Source organism: Vulpes vulpes, chromosome 2 (genome assembly GCF_048418805.1).
Source record: "Vulpes vulpes isolate BD-2025 chromosome 2, VulVul3, whole genome shotgun sequence".
Classification (NCBI taxonomy): Eukaryota; Metazoa; Chordata; class Mammalia; order Carnivora; family Canidae; genus Vulpes; species Vulpes vulpes.
This window is the reverse complement of record NC_132781.1, coordinates 15,664,722-15,678,635: the sequence shown is the minus strand read 5'-3', so window position 1 is coordinate 15,678,635 and position 13,914 is coordinate 15,664,722. Positions and strand designations below refer to the sequence as shown.

Genomic DNA, 13,914 nt, shown 5'->3' with positions numbered 1-13,914 from the left:
TCCCAGGATCAGGACCTGAGCGGAAGGCAGATGCTCAACCGCTGAGCCATCCAGGTGTCCCTGATTTTATTTGAACTGCTGGTTGGGTGAGGAAAAATATTCCTTATGGTAATCATATACCTGACAATGAAAAGGAAATTTTTTTAAAAGATTTATTTATTCATGGGGAGACACAGAGAGAGAGAGAAGCAAAGACACAGGCAGAGGGAGCAGACTCTTCGCAGGAGCCTGATGCGGGACTTGACCCTGGATCCCGGGATTATGACCCACGCTGAAGGCAGCCGCCCAACCACTGAGCCACCCGGGCCCTGAAATGGAAGTTTAGATAGTGTATTGGGGCTGAAAAGATTGAACCTCAGTTTAATATTCTGAATTACTGGGTGCAACCTATGACGGACCAATCTTTTTAAAAGTCTCCTACTTGTCAGTCTTCTGTAAAGAAGTCAGTATAAATCTATGCACAGCCAAATCATGATTCCTGCAGTGTCAGAGTATCTCAGCACAGCTTTTCCAACACAACAGAAATTATCCAGGCATTCAGTAGTTTTATTTTTTTTATTTTTATCTTTTTAAATTTTTAAAAATTTATTTATGATAGTCACACACAGAGAGAGAGAGGCAGAGACACAGGCAGATTCTCCGACATGGGATTCGATCCCGGGTCTCCAGGATCGCGCTCTGGGCCAAAGGCAGGCGCTAAACCGCTGTGCCACCCAGAGATCCTGGCATTCAGTAGTTTTATACTTTGCCACAACTACATCCACCAGAGAAATAATAAAAGCAGTGTAAATGGCTATGGAAAACCTGATCATGAGGAGGGAGTTAAGTCCTACATTATGATTTTTTTTTTAGTTTTTTTTTTTTTTTTTAGAAGATTTTTATATTTTAAGGGATGGGGCAGAGGAGGAACGAAAGAATCCTCAAGCAGACTCCTCACTGAGACCCAGGCTGGGTTTGATCCCAAGACACAGAGGTGGTAACCTGAGCTGAAACCAGGAACCAGACACTCAACCAACTGAGCCACCCACGGTGCCCCCCTGCCTTACAGTTTTAGGTCCTAGTGGTATGATTTGTGATACACCCTGGAACAAAACCCCAAGGTTCCCACCCCTCCCTCCCAGGGGAAGGATCACTCAGTTCTTCTTCAGGCACATTACTCCAGTATTAGAAAGTCCTCTGAAGATGCAGTCTTTTGGAGACAAAGTGCTACATTAATGCCCCTCCCTTTCCAACTGTGGCAATTTGTATTGATCTCGCTTATCTTTCTTGCTGACAGTTGTGGCATTTTCATTTCAAGGCTCCTGACTCGGGGAAAATACTCTGAGTAGCTTTGAATTATTGGGTGCAACATTAAGACAAACTGAATTGTAAAAAGCCCCCTACTTGTCAGTCTTCTCCAAAGAAGTCTGTATAAATTTGCAGGTGGACAGATCATTATCCTTTAAGATTATAAGTCATGTTTTGTAATTTAGAGTCTGGATACAGTCTTCAAACAAATAATTATTGTTTCTCCCAGTCATTTTAGAAAACAAATCAGATAAAGAGACAGGGAAAAAGAAAGGACTTAATGATTGGTTCTCCATTTTCCTTTTTGATTCTGGAATTTAATAGAAATCCTTGAAAATGATTGTGACATGTCAAAGATGAAGTATTAAGTCATTTCTGAGCAAGAGACAGGCTGTTTTCAGAGAAGGTAATGTGGGCAAATTTTAATTATGATGCCTAAAACTGTCACAATCAAGAAGAGCATCAGTGAACATGTGATGGAATTTCCTCCACACACTGCCCAGCACAGATACCTGACATTAGTGGGTAGAGAAGCCTGCTCATACAGGCTCATACAGCCTGTTATTCAGCCCTTTATTTCTAACCAATGCAAAGGCAAGAAAGCTGTTCTGGGCTAAGACTACCAATATCTGCAGTGACAGTGTCAGGAACAATAATAGTGTTCACCATTACTAGTGGGTCTGTTACCTTCAGCCAGGGCTGGATTTTTTGCTTGCCCAAGCAGTGGTGAACTGGGAGGAGTGAGTTGGTGACAAGATTTTTTTTATTGGGTGGGTGTTAAGCCATATTTATCCTTCCTTCACCCACTCATTATACTTCAAGCCTTTAATAACATGAAAGGTGAAAGAAAGTTTGGCCTTCTAGACAGTGCCTATTACATATGGAATTGTGCACCTGCATTCTGAGTACATCCTTTTCTGGTTACTGGTTCCATCAAACTTATTTCTGGTTGGTAATCATTCCAAAGAGTCCAGAAGTTATAGCTGAAAGAGGGTTTTGTGTTAGCAGGAAACTAAAGTCACAATGGCAGGAACTGTAATACTTATGAATGTGCTTGTTTCATTGAGTCATTGTAAGCAAATCATTTCAACTTTTTGTCCCTTTATTCATGCCCTCTTATGTTCTCTGTCATTCTTATCTATCTTCTCTTATCAAAACCTATCATACTATGCAGGGAGGATGATCCTTGATGGGACAAGTCAGAGTAACTCATTCTGGCACTAAAGTGTAGTATTTAAGACTTCCTTTTTTTTTTTTTTTTTTTTTAAAGAGTTTATTTATTCATGAGAGACACACACAGCAAGAGGCAGAGACACAGGCAGAGAGAGAAGCAGGCTCCATGCTGGGAGCCCGATGTGGGACTTGATCCCAGTACTCCAGGATCACGCCCTGGGCCAAAGGCAGGTGCTCAACCACTAAGCCACCCAGGTGTCCCTATTTAAGACTTCCTAGGAGGGGGTGAATGGGTGACGGGCACTGAGGGGGACACTTGACGGGATGAGCACTGGGTGTTATTCTGTATGTTGGTAAATTGAACACCAATAAAAATTAATTTATTAAAAAAAAAAAAAAGACTTCCTAGGAGGGAATCCTGGCCCTTTCAGAGTTGTTGTGTGACATAGGGTTAGTTTTATTTATTTATTATATATATATTTTTTATTGGAGTTTGATTTGCCAACATATAGTGTAACACCCAGTGCTCATCCCGTCAAGTGCCCCCCCTCAGTGCCCATCACCCAGTCACCCCGTTGCCCTGCCCACCTTCCCTTCCACTACTCCTTGTTCATTTCCCAGAGTTAGGAGTCTCTCATGGTTTGTCACCCTCTCTGATATTTTAGGGTAAGTTTTAGTTCATCTCTCTGCATCTCAGGTTTTTTCATCAATGAGCAATAGTGGTCTACCTTTTGGTGGTTCTGTGAGGATTAAATGAGTTAAGATGTGTTGGTAGCACTTAGAACAATGCCAGGCATGCAGTGCCATACAAGCATTGGCCTTTCAATTAGTTGTTCATTCATGTTCAGCCATTAAATTAACTAGCTAACTACTGAATATTAACTACCTATTGTTGAAAGCAAAAACCAAAATTCCCAATGAAAACTTTTATTGGATTTTCACCTCATCTGAAAAAATGTGAATAGAAAGGTGAATCAGTTCCTGCATTGGAATCTTGGTTTCTTTCAAAAACTATATAATTTATGATCATCTTGTAAGTGGTTGGAATTTATCTAGTCTTAAGAAAATATGGTACGATTTCTTTTTTGAGCAGTAAAGCTCTAACAGAAAATATTTAGCAATGTTTAGAGATTATCAAACAGTAATTAAATTATTTTGATTTGAAGTTGATTTTTAAAACTGTCTTTTCCTCTTGTAATTTTGAACAGTAATTACAATTTTCATTTCTTCCCCCATATGTTCCTAAGTTGAAATGTCACATGGAGGTGGAGGCAACAGCACATTGCTATTCCTTTGAGGGAAGAAAACCAGCTCTGTCTTTCAAAATCAAAGTCTAAAGCATTAAAAAAAAAAAAAAACTAGAAAAAACTTGAAAAAAATCGAGTTACATGATACATGTGAGGATTCTAAGTTCTCTATTCGTAATTTGCTGAGAAAGTCCTAATAAAGCCATGTGAACTAAAACAAGTTATTATCAAAATTAACATTTTCTAGAGTGTTATTTGTACTTAACATTTTCCAAAAATCCCCTACTTGCTCTTCTGGCATTATAAAGATATATTATTGTATATACATATATTATATATACAATATAGTCTCTCTCTCTCTTTCTCTCTCTCTCTCTCTCTCTCTATATATATATATATATATATATATATCTCCCAGGTCTGGGCTCTCTCAGAAGTTCAGAGAAAGAGTCAAACAAGGAAGAGAAGGAACTTCTGTCAGGGAATGCAGTGGCACTGGAGTAACAGCTCAGTCACACTATAATGGTTCTAGTTAGGCCTTGAAGATGGTAACCCAAGGGATGGAAATGGAATGCATTTCCTCAGGGATATGAAAATGATGAGTTGTTTTTTTTTTACCTGGGACCTAACAATGTTGAGTCTGGAATGGCAAGATGACAGTGAACAAAGCTGAGTAGAAGAGCAAGGAGACTAAAGCAGTAAGAGACAGACAAAACCAACTTTTCTCCAGCTCTTGCTTCATGGCTCATTTCTGAGACCCAAGGAACAGGTTCTCAACTGGTATATCACTTCCCTCCCTCCACTAGCGTGTGCTACTGAATTCTGATAGATGGAGAGACTAAACCCATTTTGCCACATCATGTGGTGGAAAGCTGGGCTAAGTAGATCTTATGACACAGTGTAGACCAGGATACAGCCTGCTGGAAATAAGAGGGAAGAGGCAAAGTGTAGTGTCAGCTGGTGCCAGAGAAAGACCATGTGTTTATGATATTTGAAATGAATGTGTTTTCATGAGAGTATGAAAAACAACGATCAAGATGGTGATTCTCGACATTCAAAGAGTAACAACATGGGAAGGGTGACCAAGGGACTGTGGGTGCAAATGTGTACCTTCAAACCTCCAAAGTCCCCATTCACATTGTACGTCAAACACAAAAACAGTCTTAGAGAATTTGAGGGTAGCTTCTATAAATAGCATTCTGGCTAGTATGGGCCCCTTTGTGTATTCAAGAACCATAAAGTCCTGCCCATGTTTAGGACAGTTTTGAGATTATTGGAATTATAAACTTCAACAACAATAAAGAACAGGGATCAGTAACCTTTTTTTGGGTTTTGGTTGTTGTTTTGTTTTGTTTTTGACTCCGGTACCGCCTGCCAGATTGAGATTGCTGCTTAACCCCATTTGTATCTCCTACCTGAAGATATGGCTGCTGGATGGGGCTGGGCAAGAGCAGGATTAGCAAAAAACCTTTGCTCTCCATTTTGCCATAAGATGCTTTTTGGAGTCAGGTGGTCTGCCATGTGTATAAATATTACCCACACCTGTCTATACCATTGACTTTGATAAAGAGCCCCACCACCACTACCACCTGCCACGTGATTCTCATGCTAGCAAGTTGGAATGACTCAGCCTAAGACACTGATCTGAAAGCAGTAGTGGCCTTGATTAAATTAATGTCTGATGGGACAGCCTGAGTGGCTCAGCGGTTTAGTGTCGACTTCAGCCCAGGGCATGATCTTGGGGACCTGGGATCAGGTACCACGTCGGGCTCCCTGTGTGGAGCCTGCTTCTCCCTCTGCCTGTGTCTCTGCACCTCTCTCTCTCTGTGTCTCTCATGAATAAATAAATTTTAAAAATCTTTAAAAAAAATTAATGTCTGATGACCATTGGGTCTGCTCCCTGAAGAAGGGGCATGTGAGACTGTAGAATTGGCTTTGTACTTTCCATCTCACTACGGAATGGCCTCTGGGTGAAACTCAGAGCTGCAAGCTACTAAAATAGCAAACATGACAGATTTCTTGACACTTGTAGGTATTATAATGCAAATTGATCCCTTGTGTGTTGTAGAAATCACTGTCAGTTTACACACATGTGGCAACACATTTTCATGCTTTTGGAAACAGTGTGTATGGTATTCTTTGGGATAGAGTTCTGTGTGGTGAGCAGTGGGTGAGGAAGTGATTTGTGGCCAGAAAATGTTGAATTTTAAAAATTTGAATACTACAGTGTAGTGTTTAGTAGCACATTGAGACTGCTCTCAGTTGGGTATTGCTCAGGTATAATGTGGCTACAATATATTTCTCCTCCATTCTTTATTTGAATTCATATTCCTCTTTTAGTTGAGAGGAGCATCTGAGGAATATGAAAGATTTGGCCATCAAATGGAGATCACCTACCTACAAAAATACCTCCTACTCAAAGTAAGGTGTCATAAAATGTGAGAATTAATTGAGAAGTATCATTTGCAAACCACTATGTCTTCAACCCCATGCTAGGCACCATGAAGGCATTTAAAGACACAAAGCTTGCAATGGGAGAGATAAGATTATATCATACTAGCAAAACGTAAAACAACATTTAAGCGATAAACGGGTGGCACCAGTTCTGAATTCCACAGAAAAAGATGTGAAGTCAAGGCAGAGCTCATGAGGAGGTGGTGGATTCTGGAACCTGAAGGATGAGTAGTAACCACTTAGGCTAGAGGCAGCACAGGAGCCAGGGTATGGATGGAGTAACAGGTAGGACATGATTCTCAGACAGGAGGGCAAGGGGCCAAAGCAAAGTGTGTAGGAGGAGGGAGGAGAAAAAAAGCTGGATAGCAAGGTGGGGTCATATGGTGGGGAAGGGGCTCTGAGATTCAAGCAAATGATTGAGAGTCCGTGTGGCAGAGACTGGGGTCTGAGTAGAAAACTGCTTACATGGTATTTAAGATTAGCATGTATGTTTGTTTCAGAGTGGGAAATAAAGCATCCTGCAGATTTGCCAGTGAAATAATCTTTTTTGGAGTTTCAGTGGCTTATTTTTATAAAGTGTAATTCTTTATTACAAAGAACATGCATGTTCATAATGGAAAAATAAAGACAAGCCTAAGAAAAAATTTAAAACATTCAAAACTCCACGAACCTTGAAATAAAAATTGCAAACTGCTTGGTCTGTATACTTTAAGATTCCCTTTTAAAGGGAATCTGTGATGGAGGCTACTAGCTTCCCACCTCCATCTGTGATGGAGGCTACTAGCTTTCCACCGAAATCCCTTCTCAAGCAGTGAGTTGAAGCTGGATATGGCCGCCCACCTTGAAGGTTTCCATCTCCCCTGTCACTAGATGGGAACTCAGGAGGAAAATCAGCCAGCGGGAGTGGGAATGATGTGTGCATTCTGCCTCAGTGCCTGGCTCAGCACTTCAACTTGGAAGGTAACAACTTTGAAAGTTGTACGTTGAAGACAACTGAACCCAAGTCTGAAAGTCCCGGTGGAGCTGCCTGCTGATCTGGTTCATCCAGCCTGAACTGTTACAGGTACAAGAATTAAACGACTTGACGGAGTCATCACGGTTTTGGTCCCATTGTTAACATCAGCTGACATTACTCTAACACATATTTATGCATATCTATGAATATAATTCAGAAATAGAATTGTACCATATATACTGTTTCACTTAATGATACATTGCATCAACAGATCCCTATTTATAATTTTTCAATCTTACTTTGAAACACGTCAGATCTACCGAGTTGAAAGAATAGTACAGATTACACCCATTACTCTTTAACTTGTCAATTTGCATGTGTGTGCTCTCATGTGCATGTTCTGTGTGTGTGTGTATGTATATATATGCTTTTCAAAGTTACTAGACTTGATGCTTCACCCCTAAGTACTTAAACATGCATCTTCTATCAAAATAGGCATTCTCCTAAAAAGCGACTATACCATTTATCTTACCTAAGAAAATGTAATAGTTTCCGTGACATTGTCTAATATGTAGAGCATATTTAAATTGTCCAAAAATGTCTTTTTAGCACTTTGTTTTGATCTATGAGCCAATCCTGGTACATGCATTGCATGCAATTTTTATGTCCCTTTCGTCTTTGGTTTTCTGCCTTTTTGCTTTTTCATGTCTTTTACTGTTTTGAAGAGTCCCAGCCTCATAGGTCTTAAGTTCCAAATTTGATTGTTTCCTCATAATAAAATTCAGGTTAACCATTTTTGGTATGTATATTCTATACGTGTTGTGTTCTTCTTCATAACATCACACCATCAGCACCTTACAATGCTATTTGGTAATGCTATTCAATTTCTAGGGAAAGGTGGTGAGTACCAGATTTCTTTCCTTTCTTTCTTTCTTTCTTTCTTTCTTTCTTTCTTTCTTTCTTTCTTTCTTTCTTCTTTCCTTTCTTTCCTTTCTTTCTTTCTTTCTTTCTTTCTTTCTTTCTTTTTCTTTTTTTAAGATTTATTTATTCATGGGGGGAGGGCAGAGACACAGGCAGAGGAAGAAGCAGGTTCCCTGTAGGGAGCCTGATGCAGGACTTGATCCTGGATTCCAGGATCACGCCCTGAGCCAAAGGCAGACATTCAACCGCTGAGCCACCCAGGCATCCCACTACCACATTTCTTTAAAGTTACATCCTCCCCTAATGTAATTAGGTAATCTATGGATGATTCTTTGACATTGAATAGCCTACATAAGCAACATTTTATCCAGTGCTTTTAGCGTCTTTTGATGTCCTTTTCCTGATTGGATAATTATTCAGGAGTAGCAAGACTGATTTTTCTAATTCTGTCATTTTTTCTACAATTAATAGCTGGCATTCTTCTCTAAAGGAGAACTCCCCCTTCTCTTTTTATTTATGAATGTAATTTATTTGTTATCATTGTGGTCTCAAGGATATATTTTACTCAGTTACCTCATCACATTCTTTGATTCTCCAATTGTCCCAAAAATGGTGAGTAGGTGAAGTTGACTTTTGACTTTAGTCTTTGAGCATTTCTTTGCTTTCTGGTACAATAAAAAAAATCATAGCTTCACCTTGTATTTTACCTATTTTAGACCTGGAATCCAAGAAGCTTTGTTCCTTTTAGTTAGTTAAAATGGTACTTAGGAATTAATATCTGCATGTGAGGTGTGTGCATTGCTAGTGTCATGACATTGTTCCTAAATACTTTCAATAGAATTAATTAGAAATATGTATTTAAAAAAATAATGAGTTCACAGTGATATTTCTTTTTTTTAAAGATTTTATTTATTTATTCATGAGAGACACAGAGAGAGAGAGAGGCGGGCAGAGACACAGGCAGAGGGAGAAGCAGGCCCCACGCAGGGAGCCCGACATGGGACTCGATCTGGGTCTCCAGGATCAGGCCCTGGGCCAAAGGTGGCGCTAAACCGCTGAGCCACCCAGGCTGCCCCTAATTAAAATGTAACACTATATGGAGCCTTCCCTTCCTTGAAAAAAATTATATTTGTATTTTACATTTAACATCTTTATTCCTTAATTATATTAATATTTTTGTGTCTTATTCTGTAGTAAACATGAAATGTCAGAATTACAATATAAATATTACTCTAGGAATAAACCCATTATATAAGGTTCATTCTTTCTTGGTAGTTCTCTTTGTCTTTAGAATATACTCCTCAGGGCAGACCTGATTTTAATTGTAATTTTTCCAAATGACAAAAATTTAAAAAAAAAGAAGAGTTGGAAAAGTTATGTAGAAACTAGCATTCTTATACACCTCTAGAAATGTAAATTGATACCAATATTCCCGGAAGACAATTTGGGAACAAAAAATTTTAAATCTTTATAATGCTTTTAATCTAATATAAATTCCCACTTCAGGAAACTTGAGATAATTAAAGATATGCATAAATCTATAAGAATATTCATCATAGCACTATTATAGCAAAAAGCTGGAAGCAAAGTATATGGCCAGCAGAAAGAATTATGACAGATCCATCCAGTAATTGATATATATATATATATATATATATATATATATACTTTAAAGATCTTATTTATTTATTCATGAGAGACACAGAGAGAGACAGGGAGAGAGACAGGCAGAGGGAGAAGCAGGCTCCATGCAGGGAGGCCAATGTGGGACTTGATCCCGGGTCTCCAGGATCAGGCCCTGGGCTGAAGGGTACGCTAAACTGTTGAGCCACCCGGACTGCTCAGGAAATCTTTTTTTAAAAATGGAACGAGAAAAGGCAAAATTAATTTATGGGGAAAACACTCAGAATGGCAGCTAACTCTGAACGGGACGGGCACAGGAATCAGTGAAAGGGGCATGAGTCTTCATGGGGTGAAGAAACCTTGATGGGGGTTTGGGTTACATGCACAGTTACATGCATTTGTCAAAGCTCATTAACTCACAGGCAGAGTTACTATTACTATTACTATTAAAATATTACTATTACTATTAAATACTATTAAAATAATTAAAAAACTATTACTATTAAAATTTGTATAATCACTGCAGGTAATTTCTGCCTCTAAAAAACTAGAAAATACATGAACAGTCAAACCACGAAAGCCATAAATATTCATAACAATGTTAATGATGTACATGCTGAAGTGTTTTTTTGGGTGTGTGTGTGTGCGGGCAGAGTACTGATGTCTGCAACTGGCTTTGAAATGCACCAAAACACAAGGTGGAGCAGTGGATGGATAGATGGGCAGATTGATATTCACTACACAATTCTGCCAAGTTTTCTATATATTTTGAAGCTCTCAGAGTAAAATATTGGGAGGAAATGGAGCAGTAATGTAGATATATAGATGTTGCCAGGCTGCCAGGATAAACTAGGTACTTGGTGGGAACACTGCCAGTTTTTTTTTTTTTTTTTATGGCTCATAATAAACATTTCATTAGATTTAAAATATTTCCTTCATGATATCATCTAGTAACAATGAGAGATCAAGGATCAATAAAGGAGAGTCAATGTGAGATAAATTTTAAAAGATATGTCTCATACTTGGTGCTTTAGGATGAACATAAATTTATACTAACAGGTGACCCTCCATGGAAAAGGCAGTATAGCCACGTATGTTGGGATATGGGAATGACGAGTAAAACAAAGACTTGGACCTTACAGAACTTATAGTCCTGGTAGAAAGGTGCATTATTTAATCAAATAATTATTTTAAAAATGTAAAATTACAAGTCCTAAATTAAAGCATATGGACAGGGATCCCTGGGTGGCGCAGCGGTTTGGCGCCTGCCTTTGGCCCAGGGCGCGATCCTGGAGACCCGGGATCGAATCCCACATCAGGCTCCCGGTGCATGGAGCCTGCTTCTCCCTCTGCCTATGTCTCTGCCTCTGTCTCTCTCTGTATGACTATCATAAATAAATAATAAAAAAAAAAAATAAAGCATATGGACAGCCACAGAAGATAGGACAGAAGAGTCTGAATCTAGTTGGAGGAGGGGGCAGTTTGTAAAAACCTGAGAAAGTAATCTGAGCTGATGTCTGAGGCATAGTGGGAAGGCAGGGTGTGTGTTGTGAGAAGAGAGCATAGCATGTACAAAGATTCCTTTGCTGGAAGTGGCCTGGCACATAGAAGGACCCAAATCCAATGTGGACAGACCTAGGGCAGTACAGAGGGCCAGATCCTGCAGGGCCTTATTGGCTCCATCATGGATTTTGGTTCCCATTCTGAAGGTCACAGAAAGGGTTAAAGGGGGCTAGGGATGTGATCTGAGTTTCAGTGGTCACTGTCACTCCACCTGTGGAAGGGAAAGTGGAATTTAGAGGGAGGAGTAGAAGTAGAAGTAAAGACTGGCCAGGTCTCTGTAGTAACCTAACTAGGCAACAGAAGAGAAGCACACACATATTAAAAAGCTACTGGAGAAGTAAAATGGGAGGGACTTGGTGATTGAATGGTATATGAGGGTAAGGAAGAGAGAGAGGGCAGATTCTGTTGATGCCACACACAAAAGGATGTGTGACGGGCCAGGTTGGGGACTGTAGCATTGGGCTTGTGGAACCTTCCAAGTAGACGTAATGAGTAAACAGTTGAATATTAAGACCTGGAGATTAGAAACGATTTCTGATTTGGATATGGAGATCTGGGAGTCATTGGCAATTAACATCTTGACTTTGGCAGTTAAAGTCTTGAAGAGGTGACCTAAGGAGAATTTAGAGAGCAGACTTCTTGGGGGTAGATCATGAACTTGGATGGGAAAATTATATGTTTATTTCTACTAGCCTCCAACTGAAATCTAAGCATGGCTCTCCCTTCTGAATGCAGGCAATGAACGACAGTAGTTATTGGCAGTACCTATGACTTTGTCACCAATAGCAATCACAGATATTTTCACATTTCATTAAAGTTGTTACAGATGTCTCAAAATCCCCTTCACGCCCATCACTTGTTATTTAATGTGTTAATAAAGAAGCACATAATTTACTGAATCACAGATTTCTAAAAATATTTTGGTGACTATTTTGATAAAAGTGGTTTCCTTTGAAGCCCTATGTATTATTATTTTATGCATTTGTGAATGTTCTGAGAAGAGGATCTAGGAGTTCACCATACTGTCCCAGAGGTCTGTGATCCAAAAATAGGATAAACCCCGAGATATGGAATGAGAAGAGAACCAAGCCTTGAGGAATATTGGGACTCAGAGCCTGGGTGAAGGAAGAGGAGAAGCCACCTCCAGAGACAAGGGAGGAACCTGGAGGAGAAGGTGGCTTTGCAGGAGCTCAGGGAATGCAGTGTTTCCAGAAGGACTGAGGAAGGAAGCCAATCAAAGCTGCGGAGAGGGCAAGCATGGTGAGGAGTGAAAGACCTGGCACATTCAGAGACATGGAAGTTATTTGACAAAGTGCCATTTCAGTGGAATGACGAGCATGGAAGCCAGATTGGTGTGGGTTGAGCAGTGAGTGGGAGGTGGGGAAATGGAGTCAGTCAGTGTAAATAATTCTTTTGAGAACTTTGGCTGTGAAGGAGAAGAAACCAGTGGAGGGGATGTGGGATCAAGGAAGAACTGTTCTTTTTTTTTTTTTCTTTTGGTAGGAGACCTTGGACCATGATTAGATGCTGATGGGAAGGCTGTTGGGCAGCTGAAGATGCAGGCAGGGAAAGCTGGATGGATAAGGGTCCCAATGGATCTTGAGCGGAGGTGGAAAGGCTTGGAACCGGTGGAGTGAGGGGAGGGTGGCACACAAGGAAGGGAGTGGGTGGGCAGGGCCGCAGTGAGCTGAGCAAGCTGTCTGAGGACCCCTGAGGTGTGGGGTGGAAGAGTGGAGGGACGGAAGACTGGACAAAGGGAAGAAGATTTGAAGTGGGAGAGAGAGTTGGACAGTTAAACTGGGCAGCACTGAGGGGTTCTAGGAGGTTGGTGGCCGTGACCTTTCAGTGGGCATCACATCTCACATTTGAGTGATTTTTTTTCTCCAGCAGCTGCCAGGGTCCTGGATTGAGACCCAGGGACCACAAATGGCTGGGGTTTTGCCAGAGAGATGAGAAAAAAAGACAAAGGGCATAGGAATTAGTAAGAGGATTTTTTTTCCCCAAGTAGTCTCCATCCCCAGCGTGGAGCCCAAAGCAGGGCTAAACTCACATCCCTGAGCTCAAGACCTGAGCTGAGATCAAGAGTTGGACACTCAACCACCCAGGTGCCCCTCATTAAGAAGATTAAGCACAGAATCTAGGCTGCTTAGGAAGAGAGAGTCAGGGCCCACGAGAGAGCAAAGGGCCAATGGACCAGAGATTCCCAAGAGGTAGAAGAGATGTCATTGTAAAAATGGATGAGCAGGAAGCTGGAAGTCTGGTGTGATCAGTGGAAATTGGAGATGGAGGCCTTCTGGTTGATGTCACATGTAGTCCAGGATGTGTAGGGGGGGTGGGGAGGTGGTAGCAGAGTAGAATGGAGGGGACACTTAAGATCCATCCAGAACTGAGAAGCCAGGGTGTGGCCTGATGATCCAGGAGGGTGCTGAAGTCATCCAGGATTTCGGCAGATGAGAAGATGAGTGGACAGAGAGCCAGCCACTGCTAGAGCCTTCAACGTGGAAGAGATAGGAGGTAGTAGGGATGATGAGGGGTGGGAGAGTGGATAGCAAAATAAAACAGCCAAGCCTTAGTGCACCTGTGTTTCCATCAGAGCCTGGGAAGCAGTGGTCTGGGAGCAGAACTAGGAGCGAGAAGGGCACCCTCCTATCTCCTGATCCTAAGGAAAGGGTGCAGGAGGGATATGACTGG

The 13,914-nt window shown here is 40.8% G+C and overlaps 1 protein-coding gene and 1 long non-coding RNA gene across 2 annotated transcripts in view; one reads left to right on the top strand and one right to left on the bottom strand.

The window, feature by feature from the left end:
- LOC140597714 (uncharacterized) overlaps window positions 1-7,922 on the top strand; it is a 28,492-nt gene extending 20,570 nt beyond the window's left edge. Inside the window, exon 8 of the long non-coding RNA XR_011999574.1 lies at window positions 7,032-7,922. This is a non-coding gene — a long non-coding RNA (uncharacterized lncRNA). The remainder of the gene's footprint in view (window positions 1-7,031) is intronic.
- MARCHF10 (membrane associated ring-CH-type finger 10) overlaps window positions 1-13,914 on the bottom strand; it is an 84,489-nt gene that overhangs the window by 44,132 nt on the left and 26,443 nt on the right.